The sequence below is a fragment of the Oncorhynchus kisutch genome, linkage group LG21 (genome assembly GCF_002021735.2).
Source record: "Oncorhynchus kisutch isolate 150728-3 linkage group LG21, Okis_V2, whole genome shotgun sequence".
NCBI classification, from domain to species: Eukaryota; Metazoa; Chordata; class Actinopteri; order Salmoniformes; family Salmonidae; genus Oncorhynchus; species Oncorhynchus kisutch.
This window is the reverse complement of record NC_034194.2, coordinates 14955910-14978016: the sequence shown is the minus strand read 5'-3', so window position 1 is coordinate 14978016 and position 22107 is coordinate 14955910. Positions and strand designations below refer to the sequence as shown.

General features: G+C 45.6%; 1 protein-coding gene across 3 annotated transcripts in view; it reads right to left on the bottom strand.

Annotated features, from left to right (window-relative positions):
- Positions 1-22107, bottom strand: part of LOC109866316 (tyrosine-protein kinase Fyn) — a 72286-nt gene that overhangs the window by 45323 nt on the left and 4856 nt on the right. For all 3 annotated transcript variants that reach the window (XM_031800379.1, XM_031800378.1, XM_031800380.1), the window contains exon 2: positions 5938-6015. The gene's annotated coding sequence lies outside the window, so the exon portion shown is untranslated. The remainder of the gene's footprint in view (positions 1-5937; positions 6016-22107) is intronic.

Below are 22107 nucleotides of genomic sequence, written 5' to 3'. Positions count from 1 at the left end.
CAGCGACGTTTGATACTAGCGTATTGTGAGATTTCCTAACTTTTGAAAGCATGACCAGAAAGAGACTGTCAAAGAATACAGCAAAGAGCTGCTGTTTTTATGAGTGAGTTCATGTCTAAGTTTATTCAGCACTGTCAACACTGTTTTTATTACAAAACATAATACGTGCTTCTCTACTTCCACTCGCGCTGCAGCTGCGAGTGTATCGATAGCCCAGCGTTTTTTTTTTATTAGCATCTCGTAGTGTCTACTTTAATATAGAGGAATATTTCACTCTATTGTCATAGGAACAACATGAATTTATGCATGAGTGTCACGCCCTGGTCTTAGTATTTTGTGTTTTCTTTATTATTTTGGTCAGGCCAGGGTGTGACATGGGTTTATTATGTGGTGTGTTTAGTCTTGGGGTTTTTGTAGGTATCTGGACTACACTACTTGGGAAGAGATAGACAGGTGGTCGGTCGACCCAGGGAGAGTGCCGGAGCCCGCCTGGGATTCGATGGAGCAGTGCGAGTAAGGTTACAGGAGAATGAGGTTGGCGAGACGAACACGGCGGCGTGGAAGGAAGCCCAGGAGTCAGCACCAGAAATTTATTGGGTGGGGGGGGGGGGCTCACAGGGAGTATGGCTACGCCAGGTAGGAGACCTGCGCAAACTTCCTGTGCTTACCAGGGGGCTAGAGAGACCAGGCAGGCACCGTGTTATGCTGTGGAGCACACGGTGTCTCCAGTGCGGGTGCATAGCCCGGTGCGGTACATACCAGCTCCTCGTATCGGCCGGGCTAGAGTGGGCATCGAGCCAGGTAAGGTTGGGCAGGCTCGGTGCTCAAGAGCTCCAGTGCGCCTGCACGGTCCGGTCTATCCAGTACCACCTCCACGCACCAGCCCTCCGGTGGCAGCTCCCCGCACCAGGCTTCCTGTGCGTGTTCTCGGCCTAGTACCACCAGTGCCAGCACCACGCACCAGGCCTTCAGTGCGCTTCGCCTGTCCAGCGCTGCCAGAGCCTTCCTCCTCTCCAGCGCTGCCGGAGTCTCCCGCCTGTTTAGAGCTGCCAGAGCCTTCCTCCTCTACAGCGCTGCCGGAGTCTCCCGCTTGTTTAGCGCTGCCAGAGCCTTCCTCCTCTACTGCGCTGCCGGAGTCTCCCGCCTGTTCAGCGCTGCCAGAGCTGCCAGTCTGCATGGAGCAGCCAGAGCTGCCAGTCTGCATGGAGCAGCCAGAGCCGCCAGTCAGCATGGAGCAGCCAGAGCAGCCAGAGCCACCAGTCAGCCAGGATCCGCCAGTCAGCCAGGATCCGCCAGTCAGGCAGGATCTGCCGGAACCGCCAGTCAGCCAGGATCTGCCGGAACCGCCAGTCAGCCAGGATCTGCCAGAACCTCTAGCCAGCCAGGATCTGCCAGAGCCAACAACCTGCCTGAACTTCCCCTCAGTCTCGAGCTTCCCCTCAGTCCCAAGCTTCCCCTCAGTCCCGAGCTGCCCCTCAGTCCCGAGCTGCCCCTCAGTCCCGAGCTGCCCCTCAGTCCAGTGGGGTCCTTGGTGAGGGTTATTAGGCCAAGGTCGGCGGCAAGAGTCGCCAATCTAAGGACGCAATGCAAGGGGTCTAAGACTTTGTTGGAGTGGGGTCCACGTCCCGCGCCGGAGCCGCCACCGTGGACAGACGCCCACCCGGACCCTCCCCTATGGGTTTAGGTGTGCGGCCGGGAGACCGCACCTTGGGGGGGGGGGGGGGGGTTCTGTCATGCCCTGGTCTTAGTATTTTGTGTTTTCTTTATTATTTTGGTCAAGCCAGGGTGTAACATGGGTTTATTATGTTGTGTGTTTTGTCTTGGGGTTTTTGTAGGTATTGGGATTGTGGCTTAGTGGGGTTATCTAGTATAGTCTATGGCTGTCTGGAGTGGTTCTCAATCAGAGGCAGGTGTTTATCGTTGTCTCTGATTGGGAACCATATTTAGGCAGCCATATTCTTTGAGTGTTTCGTGGGTGATTGTTCCTGTCTCTGTTTTCACCAGATAGGCTGTATAGGTTTTCGCACGTTTATTATTTTGTTAGTTTGTTCATGTGTAGAGTCTTTATTAAAGAACCATGAAAAGAAACCCCGCTGCATTTTGGTCCGCCTCTCCTTCACCGCAAGAAAACCGTAACAATGAGACATGTGGTGCGACTCGATGGAAGATGGTGTCCACTCTCTGGTCAGTCTCACCGGAGGAAAAGGAGGAGAGAGCAGGGTCTGTGGGAGGTGGAACTCCGAAATGTCCGACTTGTTGAGTTGTTGAATGCGGCACGTGTATAGCTACAACCAGTTAGCAAGTTGGACATTTCTGAGTTTCCTAGTTCCGGCTAGCATGTCAATGCGGCATAATGGTATCTTCAAAACAACTGGGAAATCGGAACTGGAAAATCACAGACTTCCAACTTCAGTGTATTCAAGACAACTGGGAACTCGGAATAAAACGAGAACCGACTGGGTGAAAACTTTTTGAATGGTCATCCAACTCAGAATTCCAAGTCGCAAACTCTGCCATCTTTCTAGAGCTCCGACTTTCCAACCTGAAGATCACGGACGTCATGATTTTACCTTTGATTTCAGAGTTCCCAGTTGTCTTGAAAGCACCATGACCATCAGATGCAATTACCATCAGTCCAGTAAAAAATAAATGGACTAATTATTTGCAAATTACTTCAATTTATGCTCAGCTGTGCCTTCGCAAGTGCTACACCAACGGATCTATTTTGTTATCAAAGCTTGAGTTTTGAAATATAATATGGTTTGAGAAGACCAATATTGTCAGGCCAGGCATATAGCCAATATGCTGTGATAATGTTATTAGGCCTATAGCGCAAACCTCATTACTACAGAACAGTTTTTATTCGGTTAATGTTCCATTTTTTAAAGCAATGTTTTAACAAGTTCTGAGCGGTAGATCTCGGCTTTCTTTTTGACTGTGAAAGTGATCTTGACTCAGAAAAGGTTGGTGACCACTACCCTATAGCTATTGGGGTCTATAATGAATTGCTTCATTAAGGTTGCACAGGGGAAGGAGAACAGAGTGTGGAGGGAAAATGCCCGACCAGGAGTGTCAACATAGCGTGCAGCTACCAATAGGTTAGCAGTTAGTACCACCATTACCACAGCCTAGCCTGCTTTGTCCCAGGCTCATCTGATATCCTGTCAACCACGGGGGAACAACAACCGTTTGAGGGTTAACTCTGACATTTCAGATGTCTTTTTCCAAGCCCACACCCCAGCTAATCGTTGAGCGTGAGAGAGAGGTCAGAGAAAGGAACGGATAAAAACAGATAATTGAGGGGGTGGTGGGAGGTCTTCACATGGAACAATCTCGCTGGAATGAGTGACCCGTTTTCAGATCTCACTAACCGTCACCCACACGCAGCACCGACAACAAACTCACACTGTTTTCCACTGTTTCACTCAGACTGCGACAGTGTGGGGGGGGGGGGGGGGGGGGGTCTCTGTACCATGGTGCCATGATGACACCACTGTAGAACTCCTGATTACTCCTGCATGTCACCAGGCAGACAGGCACCACTACATTATACACACTGACTCCCAAATGGCACCCTTCCCTACACAGTGCACCGCTTTTGCTCACCATGTAGTGAATAGTGTGCTATTTGGGACCTCTTGCCACAATCTCAACTCAGACCACCGGCGTTACAGCCACATCCACGCACGGCTCTTCTTGACCGCATAAGCTCCCGTTACAAACCATCAGCACGCACAGTCAGCGCCGTCCGCCATGGCTCAACCAGATCATGGGATTACTGTCGATGCACGAGAAAGAGCATGCATATACTGTGACAAACCAGAGGCCTGCATAATGCATGCATCTGCTGTGACTGCTAAATACCCAGTTGGCTTGATGGAAGCTAAAAGCTGGTTCTTGGAAGAAGAAACCCTTGTGCACCAACCGGTTTCCACTCTGCCACTGCTGAGGAATTCAGCCCCCCCCCCAAAAAAGCTTCCTTTCCATTTATAGCCTGTTGTACACTTGCTCCGGACTGACCGGCGGGGTTCCCATCACAATACATCCCCTTTGTCTGTCGGCCTGCCCATACTGCACTCCACACACAGGAAGAGGAAACCGCAGAGTGCAGGCCCTTTGACAGGGCCAAAGCATGGCTCGAGCTCTATGCTGATATTCCCAAATGGTCACAAAACAAGTGAGCTCACTGCCAAGCAAAAGAAAGCCACTGTGTTTTTCACTGATATAGACTAGGGCTCAATTGGCACCCTATTTACTATCACTATATAGTGTACTAGTCCTAGCGATCATGATCAAACTGAATAACATGTTTCTTAAGAATTCATTTTTTCAAAGACATTGTGTGTCACTTGTGAAAGAGAAACGTTAAGACAGTTAAGACACTGAGAAAGCGGGATAACTGCTTGGTTGTATGAACGGTTGTATGTATAAAGACAGCGAGAACACATGTATGTACACACTCTGTGACACCAGATTAACCTGCTGGTAGGGTAAATTTCTGGGCCAACCCGCAGAGAGCATTCGCTTGCAGCGCAGAGAGGATTAAAGTAGAGAGAGAGAGAGAGAGAGAGAGAGTGAGAGCAAGCGACAGACCGGCAGAGAGAGCGAGAGACAGACAGATTGACAGAGTAAGAGTGAGAGAGAAAGAAAGGGTAAGAGACAGACAGAGAGTGAGAAAGCGAGCGAGAGCAAGCGACAGACCGGCAGAGAGAGCGAGAGACAGACAGATGGACAGAGTAAGAGTGAGAGAGAGAGAGAAAGAAAGGGTAAGAGACAGACAGACAGAGAGAAAGCGAGAGACAGACAGATGGACAGAGTAAGAGCGAGAGAGAGAGAGAGAAAGGGTAAGAGACAGACAGAGAGAAAGCGAGAGACAGACAGATGGACAGAGTAAGAGCGAGAGAGAGAGAGAGAAAGGGTAAGAGACAGACAGAGAGAAAGCGAGAGACAGACAGATGGACAGAGTAAGAGCGAGAGAGAGAGAGAGAAAGGGTAAGAGACAGAGAGAGAAAGCGAGAGACAGACAGATGGACAGAGTAAGAGCGAGAGAGAGAGAGAGAGAAAGAAAGGGTAAGAGACAGACAGAGAGAAAGCGAGAGACAGACAGACGGACAGAGTAAGAGCGAGAGAGAGAGAGAGAGAGAAAGGGTAAGAGACAGACAGATGGACAGAGTAAGAGCGAGAGAGAGAGAGAGAAAGGGTAAGAGACAGAGAGAGAAAGCGAGAGACAGACAGATGGACAGAGTAAGAGCGAGAGAGAGAGAGAGAGAGAAAGAAAGGGTAAGAGACAGACAGACAGACAGAGAGAAAGCGAGAGACAGACAGACGGACAGAGTAAGAGCGAGAGAGAGAGAGAGAAAGGGTAAGAGACAGACAGAGAGAAAGCGAGAGAGACAGATGGACAGAGTAAGAGCGAGAGAGAGAGAGAGAGAGAAAGAAAGGGTAAGAGACATACAGACAGAGAGAAAGCGAGAGACAGACAGATGGACAGAGTAAGAGTGAGAGAGAGAGAGAGAAAGGGTAAGAGACAGACAGAGAGAAAGCGAGAGAGAGCACAGCCCGCTGGAATCCCATTGCAGTCAGGTCACATAAAGTCAAGCCAAAACATCCTGTGCCTTGTTTTTTTTTACCCTACAGGTCCCAGACAACATGAGACTCTGAAATAAATGGGGATACTTCTGATTATCTCCTTCCTGACTTGGTCACATGGGATTTGAGGTGCACTAGGAAAACCACAGCCCCACTGCCAAGCTGGGAGACACATTTTCTATGAGTGCTGTGTATAACATCCTACTTGTAGAGGTTGACAAAGACAGACAGTGTAGCTGTGGACAGCCTATAGCACAAACTTCAGAACAGCGGTTGCCAGCTGGTGTGTGTGTGTGAGCCTGGCTGGTTTGAGAGCAGTAATTGCTGTGACAGCGTGCGTGTACGTACCTCTGGTTTCAGCGTATCAGGATATTTATTTACTCCATATGGCTTTGTGCAGCGCAAAAAAAACAAAAAACAGAGGCCCTGCGGGGAGAGAAATACATTTCAATTATTCATTTATCGCATTCAATGAAACATGACTATCAACAGTGTGAGCCAGCCAATGTCAGTTACTGTATCCTTCACTCAAAAAATGGTATTTCTGCCCCGGCCCTCAGAGCGAATGGTAGCGACAGGCTGCGCTCTGTTGGACAGTGACCTCAAGATCTACCCATTGGTAAACAACAGGTTGAAGTGCAGAACACACTCTCGGAGGCAGCTTAATAAAACTAATTAAAGAACGGCTGTATGACGGCCTCTTTTCTCTCTGGCATTTCCTGTAGCAGGTACGTGGATTTGGGGGGGTCAATTCATTCAATGTTCTGAGCTGAAAGAGTATTGCCTGAACGAGAGTGGTTTTCATCAAGTATCCTTCAATCAAGAGCCTCATACAGGTGTACCAAGCTTTGATACTTGGATTTACTACAGGTGATATGCGTGAGGCAAGGCGCGATTTAAGCAATTAACAACCCAATTTATTGAGTAACTTATGCCAACTCGAGTATCTAGGAAACCTTATATTGGCTTCATAACAGACAGAGGCCCACTTCAGCCTTCCAGTAGAAATCACAGCAGTAAATGATTAAAGCACCAAAAAAAAGCATACATAAATTCATTAAAAACTGAGATGAACAAGATCTGAAGAACCATAACTCTGTTTTGCATCTACTACCCCCCAATGCATGCACACATAAAGGAGAACAGCCCATGTACTTGCACATAAATCAATCTCCACTTGAAACAGCGAGCAACAAAATGCACCACGCCCTGCCAGCAGTTTGAAACACTAATGTTTCAACAGTGGACTCATTATGCCCATAGGGACAGGCGTTAGCCACATGGTAAATTGACTAAACGCACTTTATCTACAACAGCAATGATAACTCATAAAAACACACAAACTTGACTTCTAAGCAGAGCACTGTTATGATGCATCTGTTTCGATCTGAATCTGTTAACGGTTTGTGACTTTGCTGTAACGGGTATGAGAATAAAAGGTGAGATATTATTTTGTCTCTGAAGTTTGGTTGTGTGTAATTCCCCAGTTTGTATAGAGTCTAAATATTCTGGCTGTATTGGAGCATGTGTCATGTCATTAACTGGCATGCACGTGTACACACATACACATGCGCACGCACAAACGGACTTCATTCGTACACCCCATACTCTGATACAAACACTTTAGGAACAGGATTTTTCAATTTAAAAAAAACTCACAAATCAGGCTAAAAGGAATAGATACTGATTTAGATAGTGAGGCCAGACGAAATTGGTGGGTAGAAAATATGAGAGTTCCCCATCGTGTGAGGCAGCTTCAGTAGTTAATTACCTCTGTCTGACGGTGGCTGGCCACACGGACAGACAGACCTTGCTGGCAGAGAACAGAGAATGGGCTAGTAGAGACAGGCAATAATCATGTTTGACATTCTCACTCCTCCTTCAGACTTTCCTTGACCCATTGACCCATACTGTTGTTCTGGGATGGTCATGACGTCACATATTGGAGCCATTCCATTATCCTGCAGATATCACAGACCGATGGCTGAGAGCTATTCAAAGGCTGGTATTTAACATAAAGGATTAAATGGCATGCAAATGTAAAAGGATATCAGTTTGTCAAAACCCTGCAAACATTTAAAAGTCTAATTTGGAGATAGAGGGACAAAAAAAAACAAGTACCCTCATTCAGTAGCATTCTGCTCTGCCAGACACCATTATTGAGGGTTTGCTGAGCGATCATATTTTGGGGCGTATATGTGGAGGAAACATTGGGAGTCCCAAAAATATACTGGCAGTGCCCTATGTGTGGAAGTGAAACGGGATCTTCGTCCACATGCGTGCTCCCTTTCTCTATCGAACATAATGGGGCTGAGGCTGAGGCCTGCGGGGGATAGCATTCAGCCACACACAGATCACATGACTGGCCGGGCACAGCGAGCTCAGTCATTCTTACTGTCGCTCTTTACTGAGTGGAGAGCAGACAAAAGCTACGGCTGATACAGTGGCTCTGCAGAGGAGGAGGAGCTCTCCATTCACAGCCTGCTGGGTAGGTACTAAGCAGGGGCACGTCATATACAGCCTGAGAGATAGTAACCACAGCCCAGCCCCAATCTCCATCTATACTCTCGTATAATGCACACCAAGTTAATACCATGGCTTACCTCTAAAGGCAAGGGACTAGTCACTTATCCATTTCAATGGCAGCTGTATCTACAGTATGTCCTTTGACAGATGTGGACTTTGATTGACAGGTCAGGAATGGATGTGAGGAGACAGCCTTCACATGGAGGCTCTCTGGCTGCGTCTATTCCTTATATAGTGCAGTACTTGTGATCAGAGCCCTATGGAACCTGGTCAAAAGTAGTGCACTATACAGTACCAGTCAAAAATTTGGACTATTTGTATTATTTTCTACATTGTATAATAATAGTGAAGACATCAAAACTATGAAATAACACAAATGGAATCATGTAGTAACCAAAAAAAGTGTTGAATGTGAAATATATATTTTTGATTTGTTTAAGATTCTTCAAAGTAGCCAACCTTTGCCTTGATGACAGCTTTGCACACTCTTGACATTCTCTCAACCAGCTTCACCTGGAATGCTTTTCCAACAGTCCTGAAGGAGATCCCACATGCTGAGCACTTGTTGGCTGCTTTTCCTTCACTCTGCGGTCCAACTCAACCCAAACCATCTTGATTGGGTTGAGGTTGAGTGATTGTGGAGGCCAGGTCATCTGATGCAGCACTCCATCACTCTCAACCTTCGTCAAATAGCCCTTACACAGCCTGGAGGTGTGTTTGGGGTCATTGTTCTGTTGAAAAACAAATGATAGTCCCACTAAGCCCAAACCAGATGGGATGGCATATCGCTGCAGAATGCTGTAATAGCAGTTGATGAACAGTTACTTGAATTCTGTAAAGCATTTATTTGGGCCGTAATCTGAGATGCAGTTAATAGCTGATTTCTGAGGCTGGTAACTCTAATGAACTTCTTTAGCAGAGGTAACTCTGGGTCTTCCTTTCCTGTGGCGGTCCTCATGAGAGCCAGTTTATCATAGCGCTTAATGTTTTTTTGCGACTGCACTGGAAGAAACCTTCAAAGTTCTTGAAATCTTCTTGATTGACTGACCTTCATGTCTTAAAGTAATGACGGACTGTCGTTTCTCTTTGCTTACTTGAGCTGTTCTTGCCATAATATGGACTTGGTCTTTTACCAAATAGGACTATCTTCTGTATACCACCCCAACCTTGTCACAACACAACTGATTGGCTCAAACGCATTAAGAAGTAAATAAATTCCACAAACTAACTTAAGAAGGCACACCTGTTAATTGAAATGCATTCCAGGTGACTACCTCATGAAGCTGGTTGAGAAAATGCCAAGAGCGTGCAAAGCATTAATCAAGGCAAAGGGTGGCTACTTTAATACTTTAAAGTAATAAAATATATTTTGATTTGTTTAACACTTTTTTGGTTTCTTCATGATTCAATATGTGTTGTTTCATAGTTGATGTCTTCACTATTATTTTACAATATAGAAAATAGTAAAAATAAATAAGTACCCTGGAATGTAGAGTGTTTATACAGACAGAGTGGAGACAATGGATTACAATGAATGAAAGGTTAGAGTTGAAAGACATTTTGGATGACGAATCACTGTAGCCTATACCCCAATGAGACCTCCCATTAACCTAGAAATTTGCAACAAAAAGGGCCAGGTTTGTAATTGTCACCACTGAATATGTAACACAATTATGAGATAATGAAATTCCTTCAAAATTACTTGCAGAGGAAGTGTTTTTTTTAATATATATTTTTTACTTCCAGCTCTGTTGCTGCTCTCCCACTACAGTAATTAAAGAGAACGAAATTAACATTAACAATGGCTTAAGGCCCCTTTGACGTTTACGGAGCTTCCTCAAGGTAAAGCTCTATACTTCTGTCAATATTGCTTTATCCACTGGCAATGACGGGGAATTTAAATGGGGCATATTGAGGGCCTAGGCCTGGTGCTCCAGCCAGGAGGCCGGGGTGATGCCAGGATGAGCAATCGTCTCCTTTGTCGGCCCCCCCAGCCAGCAGCAGCTGCATCAGCATTGCAGAGAAATGACACTGCAGAGAGGCAACAGAGAGGAGGGGCGGGGAGCATGGAGGGCAGACAGGCATTCCTCAGAGACAGTTTAACTGCTACCTGTTGTACAGTTCTACTGTACAAGTGTATATCACTATATAGTAGTACAGTAGAGTATGGGAGGCCAGACAGCCACCACTCAGACAATGTTTAACTGTTTCAAATGTGGTACAAATCCAATGTAAGTAAATGGTACCTATATTAGCATTTCCATGCCTCATGTCCAAATCACCCTAAAATATCTAAAAATCTATTGTGTAACTCAATTATGTAACTTATAGAGGATTTGGATATGAAGTGTGAAAATGCTTATATTTGATTGGAAATGTGCCACTAATGCTAAAAAGTTAGCATTTGAAACAGTGGCCAGGTAAACAAAACCAAAGCCTGGGTTACTGTCGTAGCTTGTCACAAGCTGCTTACAGGGTAAGAAAAACCAATATGTAATTTTGTAATTTGGGTGAACTATCCCTTTAACAATGGGGTGGGGGGGGTTCTTTATAAAATAATGACCTAGTAGCAGGAACAGCACCATCTAGTGGTCAGAGCCTGGTAATATCAATATGTAGGATAGCCTATTCATTGATGGAAATACCAGATGATGTAAATAGATTTGACCGGTCATGCTTATTGGTCTATGGGTTGCATAATTTAGTGGAATTAAATTGCCGGGTGTATATATTCATTGTGTAACTTCCATGACTAATTTCTCTGAACAGACAAAAACGAAAATCCACTGAGAATACATAACATAGGATGAAGAAACAATACTCCTAGCCGCAGCTCCATACTACTCGTCAAACATAGAGAACTGATACTTTATACCCATTATTGGGGTAGGATTGGAATGGGGTGTGGAGGTTCCGTGGATGGCTTTAGGCCACTTCCTTGGATTCCTCATGTCGTTTTCATTGTTAGAAAAAAGGTTTGGTCCAAATAGGACGTACGGTACTATAATTATTGAATATTATATGAAATCATATCAATTAAAATGGCCTATTTGGGTGCAAATGTATTTCAACAAATAATGATTCTGGAATGCTTATCTTATCGGTTTCTAACTACAGAAACGATTTCATAACAATCTGAGGTGGCCGGTGTCATGGCTTACTGAAATGACATGGAACGACCCATATGCATGACATTAAACACAGCTAGCACATTCATAGGATTAATTAAATATTCATAAAAAATTCAAAAACTTCCTGGGCCACAGACACACAGCAGACTTTTGTTTTCCCTTGAACATGCAGACATCAGGGCAGCATATCATCATTAATAAATGACCAAACATAGTATACTGTATTCTCTTTTCATTATCTTGTTCAATGGAGAGAGCACCACCCTCATGATTCATACTTTATTATGGCGGGGGAAAATGACACTTTATGTATTTTTTATTTCACCAGGTAGGCCAGTTGAGAACAAGTTCTCATTTACAACTGCGACCTGGCCAAGATAAAGCAAAGCAGTGCGACAAAAACAACACAGAGTTACACATGGGATAAACAAACGTACAGTCAATAACACAATAGAAAAATCCACATACACTGTGTGCAAATGTAGTAAGATTACGGAGGAAAGGCAATTAATAGGCCATAGTGGCGAAATAATTGCAATTTAGCATTAACACCGGAGTGGTAGATGTGCAGAAGATGATGTGCAAGTAGAGATACTGGAGTGCAAAAGAGCAAGAATAAATAACAATATGGGGATGAGGTAGTTGGGTGGGCTATTTACAGATGGGCTGTGTACAGGTGCAGTGATCGGTAAGCTGCTCTGACAGCTGATGCTTAAAGTTAGTGAGGGAGATATAAGTCTCCAGTTTCAGTGATTTTTGTAATTCGTTCCAGTCATTGGCAGCAGAGAACTGGAAGGAAAGGCGGCCAAAGGAAGAGTTGGCTTTGGGGATGACGAGTGAAATATACCTGCTGAAGCGCGTGCTATGAGTGGGTGTTGCTATGGTGACCAGTGAGCTGAGATAAGGCGGGGCTTTACCTAGCAAAGACTTGTCGATGACCTGGAGCCAGTGGGTTTGGCCACGAATATGAAGCCGAGGGCCAGCCAACGAGAGATTACAGGTCGCAGCATACTACGAGAGCATACGACTCAAACATTTCCAATTGAAAGCCAATTTCGTTAAGTTACATGTCCGAGTCATACATATCACAACATACACAGGCACACAATCTTACCACCCACAATATGTAATACTGATATCATTTCATATGCAAAGTCTTTAGGAGAGAGAAATCGTCCTGCCATTCAACAAAGGACGAAGCATTCCCTATATACAATCCAACACAAGGCAATATGAAGTCTAACATCGATTCACAAAGTAATAAAGGGAAAACCCTCGGTTTTCATTTTCTCTTCATTTTCCACAGGAAATATTTTGTGTGCTCTCCCAGCTGCGTGTAAAGCCCCACGAGGATGGGATGGAGATTCAGCTTGTTGTTTCCCGACAGCAGCATATGGCGGAAACCTGCTATGAGAACCTATCATTGCTGCCTCAGTACTTGTGCAGTGGTAAGAACATTTAGGCTGGTGGTTGGTAGAATCCATGTACTTATTTAGCAATATAATCTTAAATATAGTCTTGCCAGTTTGCATCATAAGAGCGCCATTAGGACTGCAAAGCTCCTGAATACAGACCTTTATTGAAGATGAAAGGTACGGTACATTGGAGTTTGAGAGATTAAATATGAGAGAGAGAGCGAGATTAAAATAGAAACAGTTCGGGACACTATTAGGGGAATCCCTGGCTCTGTGCTGATGCTCTCAAACCAATTTAAAATACATTTTAAACAGCACATTTCCTTAAATGATGTGTATAGTCAGTTACCACCACAGTTACCACTTAGTGACACCACACCAGTGTATAGGCTATTTCTGCATTCACTGTAAACCTCTTTCAGTACCAAGAAATCACTAGTTTCCTTCCCCGGACAACAAAACCACAAGCAAGCACACACACACACACACACACACACACACACCAGGGTTTCCATTAGCCAGTAATAATCAGCTTTTGGCAACAACAAAATAAATAAAAGAAAAGCAGATTAATAAAATTGGCCCCGGGCAACTGTCCGGGAGAAGAAAAAATCTGATTGCAAAAATAATGCTTTTTAGCCTATTCATTAATGGAAATACCAGTTGATGGAAATACATTTAACAGGTCATGCTTATCGGTCTATGGGTTGCATCATTTAGTGGAATTAAATTGGCGGGTGTATATATTCGTTATGTAACTTATTTATCACAGGCGCATAGTACAGAGCCTTTGAGAGGATGACAGCGTTTTTAGAAGCCCAATCATCACTCAACAATTCTACGGTAAATGCAATCATGTGTTAAATTGTTTTTGGGCCCCGATTAAAATAAGCTACTATTTTTATTTCTCAATTGGTAATTGAAGCGTGTTTCCCATTCGGAGAGGCAACATAAGGCAGACTTCCTCAGCGCGTCACACACCACTTTGCAATGAGCTGGAGGCAGTATCCATTTTATGGATCCATATGACCAAAAATATAAACACGGAACAATTTCAACAGATTTTACTGAGTTACAGTTAATATAAGGAAATCAGTCAATTTAAATAAATAAATTAGGCCCTAATCTGTGGATTTTACATGATTGGGAATACAGATATGCATCTGTTGGTCACAGATACCTTAACAAAAAAGGTAGGGGTGTGGATCAGAAAACCAGTCAGTAAATGGTCTGACCACCGTTTGCCTCATGCAGTGTGACACATCTCCTTCGCATAGAGTTGATCAGGCTGTTGATTGTGTCCTGTGGAATGTTGTCCCACTCCTCTTCAATGGCTGTGTGAAGTTGCTGGATATTGTCGAGAACTGGAACACGCTGTCTGGTGAGTACGCAGGCCATGGAAGAACTGGGAAATGTTCAGCTTCCTGAGACACCCTGATCTGTTTCGCCTGTCTTGTGCTCGTCTCCACCCCCACCAGGTGTCTCCCATTTGTCCCCATTATCTCCTGTGTATTTATACCTGCGTTTTCTGTTTGTCTGTTGCCAGTTTGTCTTTTCCCGTCAAGTCCTACCAGCGTGTTTTCCCGGTTTCGAGTTGCTATTTTCTAATCCTCCCGGTTTTGACCATTCTGCCTGCCCTGAGCCTGCCTGCCATTCTGTACCCTTCTGACACTGCCCTGGATTACTGACCTCTGCCTGACCTAAGTCTGCCTGCCGTTCTGTACCTTACTGACATTGCCCTGGATTAATGACCTCTGTCGGCCCTTGACCTGTCGTTTGCCTGCCCCCTGTTTGATAAACATCTGTGATTCGAACTGTCTGCATCGGAGTCTTATCCTGAGTCCTGATACTTCCAGGAGTTGTGTACAGATCCTTGCAACATGGGGCTGTGCATTATCATGCTGAAACATGAGGGGATGGTGGCAGATGTTTGACATGACAATGGGCCTTAGGATCTCACCACGGTATCTCTGTGCATTCAAATTGCCATCTATAAAATGCAATTGTGTTCGTTGTCCATAGCTTATGCCTGCCAATACCATAACACCACCATGGAGCACTTTGTTCACAACGATGACATCACCAAACCGCTTGCCCACACAACGCCATACGTGGTCTGTCAAATTCTCTAAAATGACATTGGAGGTGGCTTATGGTAGAGAAATTAACATTACATTCTCTGGCAAGAGCTCTGGTGGACATTCCTGCAGTCAGCATGCCAATTGCACGCTTCCTTTCAAACTTGAGACATCTGTGGCATTGTGTTATGTGACAAAACTGCACATTTTAGAGTGGCCTTCTGTCCCCAGCACAAGGTGCCTCTGTTTAAGGATCATGTTTAATCAGCTTGTTGATATGCCACACCTGTCAGATGGATGGATTATCTTGGCAAGGGAAAAATCTTCAGTAACAGGGATGTAAACAAATTTGTGCACAATATTTGTGCATATGGAACATTTCTGGGATCTTTTATTTCAGCTCATGAAACACGGGACCAGACCATTACATGTTGCGTTTTATATTTTTGTTCAGTGTAGCTACTTAATTTTTTGAAACCTGAATTTTTTACTACATATTATGAGGCAGGTTTTACCTTGCTTCATAGTAGCTTATTCAAAATCCGACCATATCCGTGGAGGCAGTTATTGTATAAAAGACATCCATATGCCATTGAAACCATGTTCTATTGGTTTAACTGTCTATCATTGTCCGGTATCCAAATTCATATGTAGCCTGCTGCCTTGTGCACATTGCTGCGCTAATAATGTGAAGAAATAATAGTTGATCAACATTTTAAGCCTTTAAACTTTTTTTTTCTTCAATGTATCCTAGGCCTACTGGTCGTATGAATTTGAGCTCAGTAGTCCCACAACTGTCCCAGAGTCTGTTTGGGCCATTTCTTTCTCGACAAGCTGACCAATAGAATAGGTAGTATAAAAGTTTATGGGGGAATAGTATATTCTCATAGGTGGCGCGTCCATAAGGCTAGGTAGGGGAAACTAAGCTTTCCCTAAGTCGATTGAATTAAACTGCCAAAATTATAATATGGACAACGTTGTTTTTATTGATCTGTTTGTTTGTCAGTGTCAGCAGAGTAGGCTATCCTGTAATTTGTAGTATTAAAAAATATTCTGCTAAAACATCTCCAGTCATATAAAATGTGTTTTTCCCCATGCAAAGAAAGAATAAAAGTATCTGATATTGCCTATAACCCAAGCCTCTACGTTATGTGTATTCAGCCATGGATTGAACAGTCTTTTTTTGCGAACAGTGATTGAGTTATATTATTAGCCTAAATTATGACTATCCAATCTACTCATCACATAAGTCTGCAAATGCGATGATACATGGAATGCTTTATTGTAAAAGGTGCATTTATTATACTTTTTTGCTTCCCAAACATGAAACTCACGTGCCGCCTATACATAGGCTACTGTTCATTACTCATCTTGTTGACGGAGAAAAGTCAATGCGGATAGTTATTATAACATCTTCAAAGTGCACGGGAAGGACACACGTCATTGCATCCTTGAATTGTATGTTGGGTTAAGACTAATTACCGTAATCTGAATGTGATTGGTCATTCTGAGCACCGTGGGAGGACGCCCTAATCAGGTTATGTACTCAATGCATATGGGTCCGGTAAATTTCTCAAAATGTCGGGTAAATTAAAATGCTGCCGGTCAAATGTCTGGTGACAAGAATTCATAATGGACCTCCCCCCACACAGGTAGAGGTGGTGTGGGTGTTGATAAGGGACAGTGTCTGTGTGTGATATGATCTGGCTCTGGGGACTTGTTAGACAAACAGTCCAGCTAATTGAATTCCGCTTTGAAGGAATATTCCCAAGATGGCCATCTCCATGAGGCCTGAGCCAACCCTGTTTTGACAGGCTTTCATGCAAGCATATCAGTTGCATGCACATCATTTTATCCGATGATGTTAGTGCAACAATGACCCAGTGGCACATGCTTGGGTTTCAGTCATATTCTTTCCACCATGTTTCCTTTTGCGGAGGAGTCTACGAGCTGTGAAGAAGTGAACACACCGGCCTTTCATATCACTAAAGTAAAAATGCAAAAGCAGAAACGACACAAAGATGCTTCTGGGGATTCACGTGGAGGAAATCATATGATCTTCTAGCTTCACATGTCAACCGCAGGAGGCTGCTGAGGGAAGGATGGCTCATAATGAAGTCTTGAATGGAGTAAATGGAATGGTATCAAATCAAGCTTTATTTATACAGCACATTTCAGAAGTGGAATGCAACGGAATGGTGCTTTACAGGAAGAAAAAAAATCAAATAAAAGCTGAAATATTTACTACATAACGAACGAGGTAAAAAAAACTAAAGAAAAGCAAAGCTTTTGTGTTTTAAGATCTCTTTTAAATATGTCCACAGTTTCGGGTTTTCTGGACGGCTAGTCCAGAGGCTTGGGGCATAGTAACTAATGGCTGCCTCTCCATGCCTCTTGGTCCCCCTCAGGTTCTCTAGCCGTCTAGTCCAGAGGCTTGGGGCATAGTAACTAATGGCTGCCTCTCCATGCCTCTTGGTCCCCCTCAGGTTCTCTAGCCGTCTAGTCCAGAGGCTTGGGGCATAGTAACTAATGGCTGCCTCTCCATGCCTCTTGGTCCCCCTCAGGTTCTCTAGCCGTCTAGTCCAGAGGCTTGGGGCATAGTAACTAATGGCTGCCTCTCCATGCCTCTTGGTCCCCCTCAGGTTCTCTAGCCGTCTAGTCCAGAGGCTTGGGGCATAGTAACTAATGGCTGCCTCTCCATGCCTCTTGGTCCCCCTCAGGTACTCTAGCCGTCTAGTCCAGAGGCTTGGGGCATAGTAACTAATGGCTGCCTCTCCATGCCTCTTGGTCCCCCTCAGGTTCTCTAGCCGTCTAGTCCAGAGGCTTGGGGCATAGTAACTAATGGCTGCCTCTCCATGCCTCTTGGTCCCCCTCAGGTTCTCTAGCCGTCTAGTCCAGAGGCTTGGGGCATAGTAACTAATGGCTGCCTCTCCATGCCTCTTGGTCCCCCTCAGGTTCTCTAGCCGTCTAGTCCAGAGGCTTGGGGCATAGTAACTAATGGCTGCCTCTCCATGCCTCTTGGTCCCCCTCAGGTTCTCTAGCCGTCTAGTCCAGAGGCTTGGGGCATAGTAACTAATGGCTGCCTCTCCATGCCTCTTGGTCCCCCTCAGGTACTCTAGCCGTCTAGTCCAGAGGCTTGGGGCATAGTAACTAATGGCTGCCTCTCCATGCCTCTTGGTCCCCCTCAGGTTCTCTAGCCGTCTAGTCCAGAGGCTTGGGGCATAGTAACTAATGGCTGCCTCTCCATGCCTCTTGGTCCCCCTCAGGTTCTCTAGCCGTCTAGTCCAGAGGCTTGGGGCATAGTAACTAATGGCTGCCTCTCCATGCCTCTTGGTCCCCCTCAGGTTCTCTAGCCGTCTAGTCCAGAGGCTTGGGGCATAGTAACTAATGGCTGCCTCTCCATGCCTCTTGGTCCCCCTCAGGTTCTCTAGCCGTCTAGTCCAGAGGCTTGGGGCATAGTAACTAATGGCTGCCTCTCCATGCCTCTTGGTCCCCCTCAGGTTCTCTAGCCGTCTAGTCCAGAGGCTTGGGGCATAGTAACTAATGGCTGCCTCTCCATGCCTCTTGGTCCCCCTCAGGTTCTCTAGCCGTCTAGTCCAGAGGCTTGGGGCATAGTAACTAATGGCTGCCTCTCCATGCCTCTTGGTCCCCCTCAGGTTCTCTAGCCGTCTAGTCCAGAGGCTTGGGGCATAGTAACTAATGGCTGCCTCTCCATGCCTCTTGGTCCCCCTCAGGTTCTCTAGCCGTCTAGTCCAGAGGCTTGGGGCATAGTAACTAATGGCTGCCTCTCCATGCCTCTTGGTCCCCCTCAGGTTCTCTAGCCGTCTAGTCCAGAGGCTTGGGGCATAGTAACTAATGGCTGCCTCTCCATGCCTCTTGGTCCCCCTCAGGTTCTCTAGCCGTCTAGTCCAGAGGCTTGGGGCATAGTAACTAATGGCTGCCTCTCCATGCCTCTTGGTCCCCCTCAGGTTCTCTAGCCGTCTAGTCCAGAGGCTTGGGGCATAGTAACTAATGGCTGCCTCTCCATGCCTCTTGGTCCCCCTCAGGTTCTCTAGCCGTCTAGTCCAGAGGCTTGGGGCATAGTAACTAATGGCTGCCTCTCCATGCCTCTTGGTCCCCCTCAGGTTCTCTAGCCGTCTAGTACAGAGGCTTGGGGCATAGTAACTAATGGCTGCCTCTCCATGCCTCTTGGTCCCCCTCAGGTTCTCTAGCCGTCTAGTACAGAGGCTTGGGGCATAGTAACTAATGGCTGCCTCTCCATGCCTCTTGGTCCCCCTCAGGTTCTCTAGCCGTCTAGTCCAGAGGCTTGGGGCATAGTAACTAATGGCTGCCTCTCCATGCCTCTTGGTCCCCCTCAGGTTCTCTAGCCGTCTAGTCCAGAGGCTTGGGGCATAGTAACTAATGGCTGCCTCTCCATGCCTCTTGGTCCCCCTCAGGTTCTCTAGCCGTCTAGTCCAGAGGCTTGGGGCATAGTAACTAATGGCTGCCTCTCCATGCCTCTTGGTCCCCCTCAGGTTCTCTAGCCGTCTAGTCCAGAGGCTTGGGGCATAGTAACTAATGGCTGCCTCTCCATGCCTCTTGGTCCCCCTCAGGTTCTCTAGCCGTCTAGTCCAGAGGCTTGGGGCATAGTAACTAATGGCTGCCTCTCCATGCCTCTTGGTCCCCCTCAGGTTCTCTAGCCGTCTAGTCCAGAGGCTTGGGGCATAGTAACTAATGGCTGCCTCTCCATGCCTCTTGGTCCCCCTCAGGTTCTCTAGCCGTCTAGTCCAGAGGCTTGGGGCATATTAACTAATGGCTGCCTCTCCATGCCTCTTGGTCCCCCTCAGGTTCTCTAGCCGTCTAGTCCAGAGGCTTGGGGCATAGTAACTAATGGCTGCCTCTCCATGCCTCTTGGTCCCCCTCAGGTTCTCTAGCCGTCTAGTCCAGAGGCTTGGGGCATAGTAACTAATGGCTGCCTCTCCATGCCTCTTGGTCCCCCTCAGGTTCTCTAGCCATCTAGTCCAGAGGCTTGGGGCATAGTAACTAATGGCTGCCTCTCCATGCCTCTTGGTCCCCCTCAGGTTCTCTAGCCGTCTAGTCCAGAGGCTTGGGGCATAGTAACTAATGGCTGCCTCTCCATGCCTCTTGGTCCCCCTCAGGTTCTCTAGCCGTCTAGTCCAGAGGCTTGGGGCATAGTAACTAATGGCTGCCTCTCCATGCCTCTTGGTCCCCCTCAGGTTCTCTAGCCGTCTAGTCCAGAGGCTTGGGGCATAGTAACTAATGGCTGCCTCTCCATGCCTCTTGGTCCCCCTCAAGTTCTCTAGCCGTCTAGTCCAGAGGCTTGGGGCATAGTAACTAATGGCTGCCTCTCCATGCCTCTTGGTCCCCCTCAGGTTCTCTAGCCGTCTAGTCCAGAGTCTGGGGACATAGTAACTAATGGCTGCCTCTCCATGCCTCTTGGTCCTAGGCTTTGGGGTAGTTAAAAAGGTCAGTGCCAGAGGACCTGAGGGACCTACTGGGTACATAACTTAAAAACATGTCTGACATATATTGGAGTGCACAAATGTGGATTGACTTACAGTGGCAAGAAAAAGTATGTGAACCGTTTGAAATTACCTGGATTTCTGCATAAATTAGTCATATCATTTGATCTGATCTTCATCTTAGTCACAACAGTAGACAAACATAGTGTGCTTAAGTATGTGAACCTCGGGGCTAATGACTTTTCCAAAAGCTAATTGGAGTCAGGAGTCAGCTAACCTGGAGTCCAATATATGAGACGAGATTGGAGATGCTGGTTATAGCTGCCCTGCCCTATAAAAAACACTCACAAAATTTGAGTTTGCTATTCACAAGAGGCATTGACTGATGTGAACCATGCCTCAAACAAAAGAGATCTCAGAAGACCTAAGATTAAGAATTGTTGACTTGCATAAAGCTGAAAAGGGTTACAAAAGTATCTCTAAAAGCATTGATGTTCATCAGTCCACAGTAAGACAAATTGTCTATAAATGGAGAAAGTTCAGCACTGTTGCTACTCTCCCTAGGAGTGGCTGTCCTGCAAAGACGACTGCAAGAGCACAGTGCAGAATGCTCAATGAGGTTAAGAAGAATCCTAGAGTGTCAGCTAAAGACTTACAGAAATCTCTGGAACATGCTAACATCTCTGTTGACTAGTTTACGATATGTAAAACACTAAACAAGAATGGTGTTCATGGGAGGACACCACGGAAGAAGCCACTGCTGTCCAAAAAAACCATTGTTGCACAGCAAAAGAGCACCTGGATGTTCCACAGCACTTGTGGCAAAATATTCTGTGGACAGATGAAACTAAAGTTGAGCTGTTTGGAAGAAACACACAACACTATGTGTGGAGAAAAAAAAGGCCCAGCACACCAACATCAAAACTTCATCCCAACTGTAAAGTATGGTGGAGGGAGCATCATGGTTTGGGGCTGCTTTGCTGCCCCAGGGCCTGCACAGCTTGTTGTCATCGACGGAAAAATAAATTCCCAAGTTTATCAAGACATTTTGCAGGAGAATGTAAGGCTATCTGTCTGCGAATTGAAGCTCAACAGAAGTTAAGTGATGCAATAGGACAACGACCCAAAACACAGAAGTAAATCAACAACACAATGGCTTCAACAGAAGAAAATACATCTTCTGGAGTGGCCCAGTCAGAGTCCTGACCTCAATCCGATTTAAAATGCTGTGGCATGACCTCGAGAGCGGCTCACACCAGACATCCTAAGAATATTGCTGAACTGAAACATATTTGTAAAGATGAACGGTCCAAAATCCCTCCTGACCGCTGTGCAGGTATGATCCGCAACTACACTGTGAATGTTTACCCGGTGTGTTCAATAAAGACATGAAAACGTAGAATTGTTTGTGTGTTATTAGTTTAAGCAGACTGTGTTTGTCTATTGTTGTGACGTAGATGAAGATCAGATCAAATTTTATGACCAGTTCATGCAGAAATCCAGGTAATTCCAAAAGGTTCACATACTGTACTTTTTCTTGCCACTGTAAAAACCAATAGAAGAATCTTAAAATGAATTATGAAACTCACAGGCAGCCAGTACAGAGTAGAGGTTGACCGATTATGATTTTCCAACGCCGATACCGATTAATGGAGGACAAAAAAAAGCCAGTCAGACTGCTCTATCAAATCATAGACTTAATTATAACATAATAACACACAGAAAAGCGAGCCTTAGGTCATTAATATGGTCGAATCCGGAAACTATCATCTCGAAAACAAGACGTTTATTCTTTCAGTGAAATACGGAACCGTTCCGTATTTTATCTAACGGGTGGCATCCATCAGTCTAAACATTCCTGTTACATTGCACAACCTTTAATGTTATGTCATAATGGCAAAGTAGT